The sequence below is a fragment of the Phodopus roborovskii genome, unplaced genomic scaffold, assembly GCF_943737965.1.
Source record: "Phodopus roborovskii unplaced genomic scaffold, PHOROB, whole genome shotgun sequence".
Lineage (NCBI taxonomy): Eukaryota > Metazoa > Chordata > Mammalia > Rodentia > Cricetidae > Phodopus > Phodopus roborovskii.
In genome coordinates this window covers 462,465-473,537 of record NW_026126446.1, presented here as the reverse complement: position 1 = coordinate 473,537, position 11,073 = coordinate 462,465, and positions in this window count along the sequence as shown.

The following is an 11,073-nucleotide window of genomic DNA, read 5'->3' as shown; positions in this document are numbered from 1 at the left end:
TTTTGGCAATGATCATAACATTTACTTATTTATTCATTCATTCATTTATTTTTGAGGGCATGATGTCTGTGTAACACAGTCTAGCCTTGAATCTGCCTCCTAAATGCTGGGGTTAAAGGTGAGTGTCTCCTTGCTGGGCCACGTGGCATGCCTGTAATAGCTCAGTGTTGTGTTGCCTGTGAGATTTACCCCCTTCCACCACCGTCACAGGAACTGGGGAGATAATTTCGGTGCAGTTCCCCCCATTTGCACCCTTAGCCTTCCAGTGCTCACAAGGGTTCTGCCACTGCTTGAAGGTGTGCACTCCTCAATGGTTTCATAGTATGAGTATATTGTTAGTTTTTAATGAGTGAGGGGCACGGACTTCAGGCTAATGCATTGCATATGGCACTAAAGTTCGTCCTCAGCTTTTGTATTTCTCTGTATACGTTATACCCAGAAATTTCTGGCCTGTTTGTGACAACTTCTAGTGACCAAACTGAGAAACACAAACAAACAAACAAACAAACAAATGTGTAGCCTAAGTATCTGGGAAGAATACAGTTTTGAAACTTTTGGCATGATCTTATTTAGGTCTGCCTTTCCTTTGTCAAGCCCTCATTCTTCCATATGTATTCTCAAGGGATCCGCTGATGAAAAGATGTAAAGCCCTTTTCATGGCTTAGCCTTCTACTTGGTTCTAGAGCTTGGAAGGCACATTGGGATGTGTTGAAAACAATACTTTTAGTGTCCCACAAAGAGGTACAAAGCTGAAGTGACACGGCAAGGCACTTTTATTTTGCTCATCTCTCCATCCCCATCTCTTTGTCTCCATCTCCATTCCCCTGCACCCCGTTTTCAACTTAATACATTTCCAGTGACATGGAACTTTTTACAGGACCCTGTTAACAGTGGACAATGACTGTTATCGAAGTGTGCACAGCATTCCACAGAGGATGGGTAGAGATGTGGGAAGTTCTAGAAAAGATGGAGGATCCAGAATAAAACGATGGAGAAGCTGTATAAGGAAGGATGGAAACTTGGGAGATGACTCTGATTAAAGTGCTTGCCTCTTAAGCATGAGGACCTGAGTTCAGACCCCAGAACCAACACAAAATTCAGGCAAGGTGGCATGTGCCTGTAATCCTAGCACTGTGAAACACTGGAGATAACCCCAACCTGGGGAATCTGGCCAGCCAGTCTAGCCTAGGTGACAAGTTCTAGGTCCAGTGAGAGACTCCAACTCAGAAACAAGATAGAGAACAATGAAGAAAGACACTTGAGGTCCTGACCTACACTTGTACATGCACACAGGCTCATATGTACTTGTACATATACAAACATGTATACACACACACACACACACACACACACACACACACGGGGTGGGGGGCAACGCTTTGTGCTCTCCTTTTGCATCACTAAGGCAGAGATAGCTCATCCGAGCAGGGTCCATGGTTAATTTGCCTAGTGTGAAGACTGAGGGGAAGAGAGCAGACACAGACAGAGAACACACCACTGCCAGTTTCCCCAGCAGCCTCCTCTGAGATACTACTGAAGCGGCCTGCTCTGTATCATGGAGAGGTAGGTGCTGGGGCCCTTCTGCCCAATCCAAAAGCCTCAGCCAGGCTTGAGACCATATCTATTCTCCATTTTCCTTTTTACCTTTGTACTAGGGTTTGTGACAGCCTAGAATCTTAGCCAAGGCTATCAAAAATTTCCCTTCTAATAAGACTCATTGGATTGAACTTTTAAATTTTATGTTTTGAGAGTTTCATAGATGAATACTGTATCTGGTCCTCCCTCTAACTTCACTCACGACCCTTCTTCTCTCGCAAATTCATGGCCTCTTAGTGATCCAAAATTCTTATGACGCTGTGCCCTCTAACATCCAAATAGACTATTGTAAGGTCTGTCTCTAAACTGCCATTGTTTTCTTTTGAGATTATAATTTAATCACAAGTGCATCCTTTGTCTTGCTCACAAGGCTGAGATTTTTTAGATTATTTTATCGACTATTTTCTTGACTAATTTCCTCAAATAGACTACATGAGTAGTATACTTTCTGTTCCCAAAAGCATTCCTACTGCCCATAAACTATGGGATTTGGGCTATAAGAGTTTCTGGATCACAATTCATCCCTTCCCAACAACCTATAAATACTATTTATTCTCTCCCAAGAACCTCAAACTCTGCTAATAATCTTTTGTTAGTTTATTATTTTGTCTGTTTTTTTTTTGTTGTTGTTGTTGTTGTTTTGTTTTTTGACAGGATCTCTCTACATACCTCTGGCTGTCCTAGAACTTACCAGGTAGACCAAGCAAGGCTTGAATTCAAAGATCCTCCTGCTTCTGCATCCCAAGTACTGCCTGGCTCTAATAGTCTATTCACTTTCTTTGTCAACAGCTTCCTCCTTTTGGCTAATGAATGATATACTTACCATCAGAATCAAGACATTTTGCCAAGATTTGTGATATAAACCTGGGATCCTAGCTATATGGGAAGCTGAGACAGGAAGATTACAAGTTCAAGTTCAGGCTAGGATCAAAATTTTAAAAAAGTTTAGAAGGGTTTAAGGATACATCTCAGTGGTAGAACATTCACCTAAAGTGCAGGAGGCCTTAAATTCAATTTTCAGTATCACACACACACACACACACACACACACACACACACACACACACACAGACGCGCGCGCGCGCGCGAGCTAGAGAGAGAGAAGAGATTCATAGAACACTTCTCCTCCTCCTGTTTTATGAGGCAGGGTCTTTTTGTATAGCCCTGGCTGTCCTGGCACTTGCTCTGTAGACCAGGCTGGCCTGAAATTCACAGAGCCCCTCCTGCCTCTGCCTTCCAAGTGAGTGCTGGGATTAAAGATGTGTGCCACTACTGCCAGGCAGGACACTTCTTAGTATTTTGTCTTTACATTAAACCCACTAGGATCTAAAACTTTTTTTTCTTTCTCTAGTTTGTGTGTGTGTGTGTGTGTGTGTATTTTGGAAATATTATTATGAAATTAAGTGTCCATCTGACTGATTGTCTATGTCCTCTACACATAGTTTCTGTTCATGTCTTAGCCTGTTTATAGAGACCAGAGGTTGACATCTGGCATCCTCCTCTGTCACTCCCCAACTTGTATTATTACTATTATCATTATTCTGAGACAGAGTTTCAGTATGGAACCTTGTTTGGCCTAGAATTCACTCTGTAGATCAGGCTGGGCCTTGAACTCATAGAGATCTGTCTGCCTGTGCCCTTTGAGTGCAGGAATCAAAGGCCTGTGCCACCACTGCCTGGTACTTCCCACCTTGTTTTTTGAGATAAGGTTTTGTATTCATCCATTGGCTAGCCTGTCTGGTCATCAAGCCCCAGGGATCTACCTCTCTCTGTTTCTGTGGTTATAGCTATTTGCCATCATTCCAGGGAGGTGCGTGCGTGCGTGAGTGCGTGCGAGCGAGCGTCTCTGAGCCAGGCATCCAAATTCAGGGCATCATGTTCATGCAGCAGGCAATTTACCAACTGAGCCATCTCCCAGATCCATAATTTCATTTCTTATGCTCTAATCACATTTCTTTCAAAGTCCTCATCATGTTCCCTTAGCACATCCTCCATTATGTCTAGAATTCACTTTTGCCTCCCATTAATTCTGCCTCTATGTTAGCCAAGTCCTCTGGTCATAAAATTTAGTCTCTTTCTTGTAAATGACACATGCCCTTTGTTTGTAATCTCTTTGCCTGATGATCTGTGAAGCCAGCTGTTATAATTCCTCAAGCAGTCAGCGGTGGCCCAGCTGCCACCGTAATTAGAACCAACATTCACTGAGGTAGGGAGCCAGGACTTCTCTGTTAAAAAAAGAAAAAAAAAATTGGGTGTGTGTCTGCTTTGATCAGATTCTCCCAGAGATGGTCACAGTAAGGGAATGAGGGGGGCAGTGGTGACCCTTGTCCCTATATGCCAAGCAAACTGCTCTTAGCATTGTTGGTGTTTGCATTTGGAGGCTGAGTTGACAGAGGTTTACTGGCCTGTAATGTGGGTACCTGGATACTGTGTGTGCCTGGAGCCTCAGTGACCTCCCAGGTTGTCACGTTCCCAGAATTCCCCAGGGTTGGGCAAGGACACACTGCTGGCCTCAATCAGCAGCATGGTGGAGGACAGAATGCTGTCCTGTTTTCATTCTACAGCTTTGGATCAGTCTCAAAGACAGAACTGCAGTACTTTCTCCCTGTATTTCAACCTCTTTCAGATGATCTATAAAAACAGAGCTACACACACACACACACACACACACACACACACACACACACACACACACACGCATATGTGTATGTATATGTATATGTGTGTATATTTCCACTCTCCCTTATACCAGAGTTCAAAACCACAGTTTGCTAAAGGGTGTGGGGGAACAACTCTCTTGGCAAGAAAAATTTTGGTTAACTTTTCAGTGAGTTTTCCTCTAACACTGTTACCTCTTGCAGGTACCAGTGGTTGGCCAGTCCATATCTGCTGAGTGGCCTGAGGGCCACTGCCTTATTGCTAGAACCTCCAGGGAAACTTCTTTCTGTTGGACAGTTTCACTTAAAGAATAAAATGATGTCCTAGGGTCTGAGGCACAGCTCTCCAGTTCCAAACACTCCCTGTGTCCTCTCCCTCTCCTCTCCCTAATAATAATATAACCCATGTTGGCCTTGAACTCAGCCTCCTCCTGCTCAGCTTCCCATTAACCACTCTTGCAATGTCCCCAGAAAGCAGCTGAAGGTGTCAGATCTGTATCTCAGGAAAGCCTGTGAAAGTGCAGAGTCCTTGGTTTCACTACACAGGAGTTGAACAGTGTTGTTGGCATCCACAATAATCACTCATACATAGTTAGAAAACTATAGAACCTTCAAAGTCAGGTGGCTAGTTCCAGAAAGACCTGGATACCTTGTGCTTCTTACAATCCAGGCTGAGATAGAGCATATTTAGAAATGGTCCTTGGATGATGTAGCTAGAAACACTTCAGCTACATAAGAGCTCTTGAGTGTTGCCAATGCGTCTCATTCAGTTTGTGTGCAGTGCTTTCCAGTGGATAGTTTGGCCTGGAGGCATAATGGGCTACTCTAATACAAACGCAGGTCTGTGCCATGAGGCCTTGTGGCTGTTTGCTGGGCTCTGTAGGCCAATCCACCAGTTCTAACACTCTGGACAATGTTCAGCAGGTACAATGATACTATTTAAAAATAGTTCAAACAAATCACATTGATTTCTTTCTCCTTGGGTGCTGGTCAGTTCTCCTAGAAGAGATCAAGTGACCCTCTCTATCAGTTTTGAACAGTGCTGTCTCAAACCCCCAAAGGAAAGAGCTGCTGAGTCATATTACAAAGTGATTGAGCCCGGGGAGACACTGGGTGTCCTGCCCAGTCAACTCCCTGCTATATTCCCTTGAACCGAGTTTCTTGATGAATCTGGAGCTGGACTGGTGGGCAGCAAGTCCCAGAGATCTTCCTGTCTCTGTCCTCAACAGCACTGTGGTTACAGGCTTGCCATACCTGGCTTTTTACATGGGTTCCAGGGATTTGAACTCAGGTCCTCATGCTTTCCTAGCAATCATTCATACCCACTAAGCCCCTTATCTACCTAACACAGAGGTTTTATTTTCAATGAGTCACAAGATCCTAGTTCTTGAGATTTTGTATCAGAAAAGATTTTACAGAGAATGTGACTTTTCACACAGTCACAGGAAATTCCTTTTCCTTTCTTTCTTTTTCTTTCTTTCTTTTCTTTTTTTTTTTTTTTTTTTTTTTTTTTTTTTTTGAGACAGGGTTTCTCTGTCTTTAAGGCTGTCCTTAAAGACCAGGCTGGCTTTAAAATCACAGCAATCTGCCTGCCTCTGTCTCCTGAGTGCCAGGATTAAAGGTATGTGCCACCACTGCCAAGTCATATAGAATACTAAAGCCAGCCTTGAACTGATAACACTGGGGTCCACTGAGGTGTCCAGTTCGCATAGAAAGCAGGTGGTTATGTTGGTACCTGAACCCAGACCTGTGCTCTTTGGTGCTATGTGACTTTTTTCAGGGATAATAGTAGTGACGACTGAGTGTTAGGACTATTTATCTTTATTTGATCATTAATTCATTCACTAGAAAGAACTTTGTGTCAAATCCTAGGCTAGGTGCTTGGGATACAAGGGCAAATAAACTACTAATCCTCTCTGCCCTTGACAGCCTCCATTTAAGATGAATTCAACAATGTAAGGGACAATTAAAATAATGAGTGTGTTAAGAGCTAGGGCAGAAGTGAAGGATGGGGCTGTGTAGGCACAGACCTTGAGTATAAATAGCAAGGATGTTGGGAAACCCTCAGGCAGGGGACATCTCAGCTAAAACCTGTGGGTAGAGTGGGTATTGGTTCGTAAGACGAACCAGGGGGCCCAGTTAAGGAAGCAACATGCACCAAGATGAAGAACAGGAGAAATCAGGGTTCTGCAGAGTGGATTAAAGAAACGTACTGGAAGTGGGGATGGAGGAGCTTGGCAAGAGGAATTTAAATGGCCTCCTAGGCATGAGAAAATTCCCAGGCTTCATCCTTAAGGCTTCATAGAGCATGCCAGTTCTAAAAAGAAGGGCCTATAATCCCAGCACTTAGGAGGTGAGGTGGATGGAGGCATCTCAGTTAACAGCTTTGAAGTTGTTCTGGATGCAGATAATTGAGGAAACGACAATGGAGGCATTCTGGCAGGTTGGATCATCTGGGCTACTTGTCCTGTCTTCATTGGTGCCTGGTCCTTTTTTTCTAAAAGCACACAAACTTTTAAAGGCAACATACATATTTGTAACACATGTATGGAATTTGTGGTGTCCATAAGTTGGTTAAAGATGATCTTCTGTTCTATGTTGGAGCAAGTAAAAGACATCTATCAATTTTATAAGTCCGTTTGGACTGCATAACAAAACTGTAATATAAATCTCTATTCATTCCATATTAAAGAATGATATATAATAATTAATCATGTGATGGGAGATGCGATTCTGTAAATATGTTTCTCATACTGGCTAATGAATAAAGCACTGTTGGCCAATAGGAAAGGAAGATAGGAAGGACTAGGAGACAATGAGGAAAGAGGAAGTAGTAAGGAGGAGTCAAGATGGAGAGTCTGGAGAAAGCAGAATGCCGGCCGGCTCCCCGGTAAGAGAAGACCACGTGGAAATACTAGATTAGCAGAAATGGGTTAATAATTAAGGCAGAGCTAGCCAATAAGAAACAAGTAAATGGCAACAGAATTATATCAAATACAGAGTCTCAGTGTGTTAATTGGGGCTGGCGGTGGCGGGACCAGGCATGGCGGCAAGGGACAAGACCAGGCGGTGGGCAGAAAAACCTTACTCCTTACAATCATGAAGATTCTGTAGCTAAGAAAATATATCACATCTCATCCAGTCTCAGAGCTATTCCTATGTAGAGGAATCAGCATGTATGTTACCTGTCTTGTAGTTTTTATTGGTTTCTTTCTTTATATCTTCAGCCAAGATTTTCAGGAGGTCTCCCCCAATCATATTTGGTCTTTATCATTTTTGAAAGAATTCATAGCTTTTCATTTCCTGTAGAAACAAAGGCATAATGTTTTCCCCAATGCAACACATTTCCTGACTTTCATTCTGAAGTTAAGACATCCTTAAAATATATAAAATGGTATAATTCAGCAATTATTTTCCACAATCCAATGTCTCTCAGTAACTGTTGTGTTTTGTTTATTAGTATTTAAAAATTTTAAATTAACAAATCACTATATAGGGTCCAAATATCCTTTATTATAATATTTCCCATCCTTGTGTGGCTTATTCTTTTTATATTACTTTACTGTCTCTTTAAAGATTTCATTTTATTATTTTAAACTATTACATCTTCTCTATGAGTGTCTTTACACCTAAGCACATTTTCAAGCATACTGTATCTGTTCAGAGGCCTTTTAAAGCTGGACCTAGCTTTCTGCATGCTATTGCAAAGCCCTTCTGTGTGTTTGCAGGCTCCTTTTGTGGCTTGGATTAGCACATGGTGCTGGTGCTGGTGCTGGTGGCTGGCTCTGCTCCCTGTGGTCCCTGAGAGCCGAGCCTCATGCTATGAGCCTAGCTGCTGGGAGCGGTATGTATCTGCTCTGTGAAGTTGCTGGGCCAAGCTGCAGCAGGCATTTCTACCTAGTCTCCTGTGGAATAGCAAGCCAGCTGCTCACAGGCCTTACAGTTCGATATGCGTGCCTTCAAATTGTACACCAAATGTAGTCGGGCTTTCTTTGGACTTCCAGCCTCCAAATAACGACGTGGAGACTTCTTATTAAGTATGAAAGCTTGACCTTAGCCTAGGCTTGTTCCCACTAGCTCTTAAAACCTAAAGTAACCCATTTATATTGATCTATGTTCTGGTTCTGCCACATGGCTGTTACTTCCTCTGTATCTCGACTGGTGAATTCTCTACCTCTCAGATTCTTCATAGAGTTCTTATCTCTGCCCAGAAGTCCCTCAAAGCCTCTCCAGGCTAGCTATTGGCTATTCAGCTCTTTATTAAACCAATCAGAAAGTGCCTTAGGCGGGTGAGGTAAAACAATGTATCTTCACAAGGTGTGATCAAATATCCGGTAACACCACCCATGCTATGAAGGAAGGGGGAGGGAAGCTAGAGAGACAGGGCTCAGTGAGTGAGGGAGTTTGCTGTTCTTCTAGAGGACCTGTATGGTTCCTGTCAGCCACATCAAGTGGTTCTCAACTGCCTACTTCAGGAGATCTGAGATCTTCTTCTGGCCTCTGCGTGCATTGTACATACATGTTGCACTTTCCTACACGCAGACACACATATACACATAAAAATAATAAAAATCTAAAAAACAATAAAGAAGAACTTAGAGGGAAGGATTGCTAGGTGTGGCAAGGTTTAAACAGGAATGGGAGAGAAGATGGAGTACGTAGGCAGGTTAATAAAAATTAAGGATATAAATAGTTACATGGAAACCCACTCCTTTACAAGCTAATTTAAAAATGTTAAAAAAAAAAATAAAAAAGACTTTGGTGCAGGACATTGGTGGCACACACCTTTAATCTCAGCACTTGGGAGGCAGAAGTAGTTGGATCTCAGTGAGTTCAAGGCCAGCCTTGTCTGGAAAGTGCATTCCAGGACAGCCAGGACTATTACACAGAGAAATCTGTTCTCATTTAAAAAAAAAAAAAAACAAACAAAAACAAAAACAAAAATACTTTGAATGTTGGTCCCATGCGTGAGTAAATGATGCTAATCCCAGAAACCTCAAGTTATCAAACAAAATTCCCAGTGCTGAGCATGAGGTATGTCCCTAGGAGTCATTGATCAAGAAGGCTCCAGAGGCTTCCAAAAACTATACAGGTTATGGAGTTGCTGCTGGCTACCCACAAGCGTGGGATAATATGACCCTACTGAAGACATCATACATTGTTTGCAGAATATAAAGAAACCATGCTGTACCCAGGCTGGGAGCTTCCTCTATGCTCTCTAGTATTCATAATGCCAATAGTAAAGGCATCAATAGTTTTCCACAGCCTTAGACCATGTATGCTACCATACCAACTTGCCAGACAAGGAGTGCTTAGTGATGCAATAGTGTCACAACTATTATGATGGTAACCAACTGATTTCTGATTAGATCCTTAGGAGAGTTTATTCATGGTAACTGTGGGCCTAGTCAAAAATGCTCATGCTTGGGGAAGTCATAGGCCACTAGGAGCAAACCAACTACTTTTGTCACGCTAATTGGACATATTATCAAATTGCCTCTTAAATATTTGTTTATACCCATAGACTAGTACTGTCTCCAACCTCGGTCAAAGAAGCTTCTCTTTAGAGTGAAATGTGATTAAGGCTGAGTTTCATGGCTGGTTGTCAGGGTGCTGAGGACAAAGGACTGTTGAGTGCTCAGTATTAAATGGGACACCCTCGTCAACTCCTTCAAGCCTCCAGAACATAGAAGATGGGGCAGAAAGACTGTGAGAGTGGAATGATAGGAAAAGGGGGTCCTGAAAAGCTATCTTATGGGAATGACATGGCCATGGCACTGCAGAACTCACAACAGCTACAGTTGCTTAAAGACAGCCAGTCATAGGCAGGGGAGTGACTTGAGGGGGCCCTACCTTGTCCAGAGGTTCTAATGGCTGTCAAGGCTGCTGTAGGAAAGGAAGTCATGGGCTTCAGTGTTATAGCCACTAGTAAGTTACTCATGCTTCAGTGGACAGCTTCCCATCCATGCTTACACAAGTAGTCCTGCTTAAGTTCAGGGGGTCACCAAGCAAAATCAAAATCAAAACAAAAGACATGATCGATGGGGGGTTGGAGGGGAGGGAGTTGGGGGGATTGATGAGAAGAAGGGAAGGGGGTAAGTGGGGATGGGAAGAAGAAAAGAAAGAATAGATGAACGGATGTGACCAGAATTATCATATACATGCATGACATTACCAAAGAATAAATTAGTTTTAAAAAGAGAGAGAGAGAAAGAAAAAGAGAAAGGGCAATGAGACCAAGTGCTCTTGGTAGTCAGAGGCTCCCATTGGCTTCGCCTGTGATTTTCCTCTCAGACCGCAGAAAGCCATATTCTATGAGCACATGAATGCCAACCTCCGGAACAGATGCATCTGTGACCAGAAAAGACAATATGCAAAGAGGACTACAGAAATGCTACATGCATCTCTAATGTAGAGGCAGCTAGAGCTGACTTATAAAATGTAGAAAATATACACTAATGCAAAAAAAATCATCAAATAAACTGAACAGATAAGTATTATAAAGCTTTTCAGGAACAAAGGAGAGCTGATTTTTTCTTTTCCTTTCTTTCCTTTCCTTTCCTTCCGTTCCCTTTCCCCTTCCTTCCTTTCTTCCTTCCTTCCTTCCTCTCTTCCTTCCTTTTTTGACAGGGTCTCTCTACATAGTGAATTCCAGCTGGGACTACAGAGAAAAGTGTTTCTCAACTTTCCTAATGTTTCTACCCTTTAATATAGTTCCTCACATTGTAGTAAACCCCAACCATAATATTATTTTCATTGCTACTTCATAGCTGTAATTTTGCTACTGTTATGAATCATAATGCCAACATTTGTGTTTTCT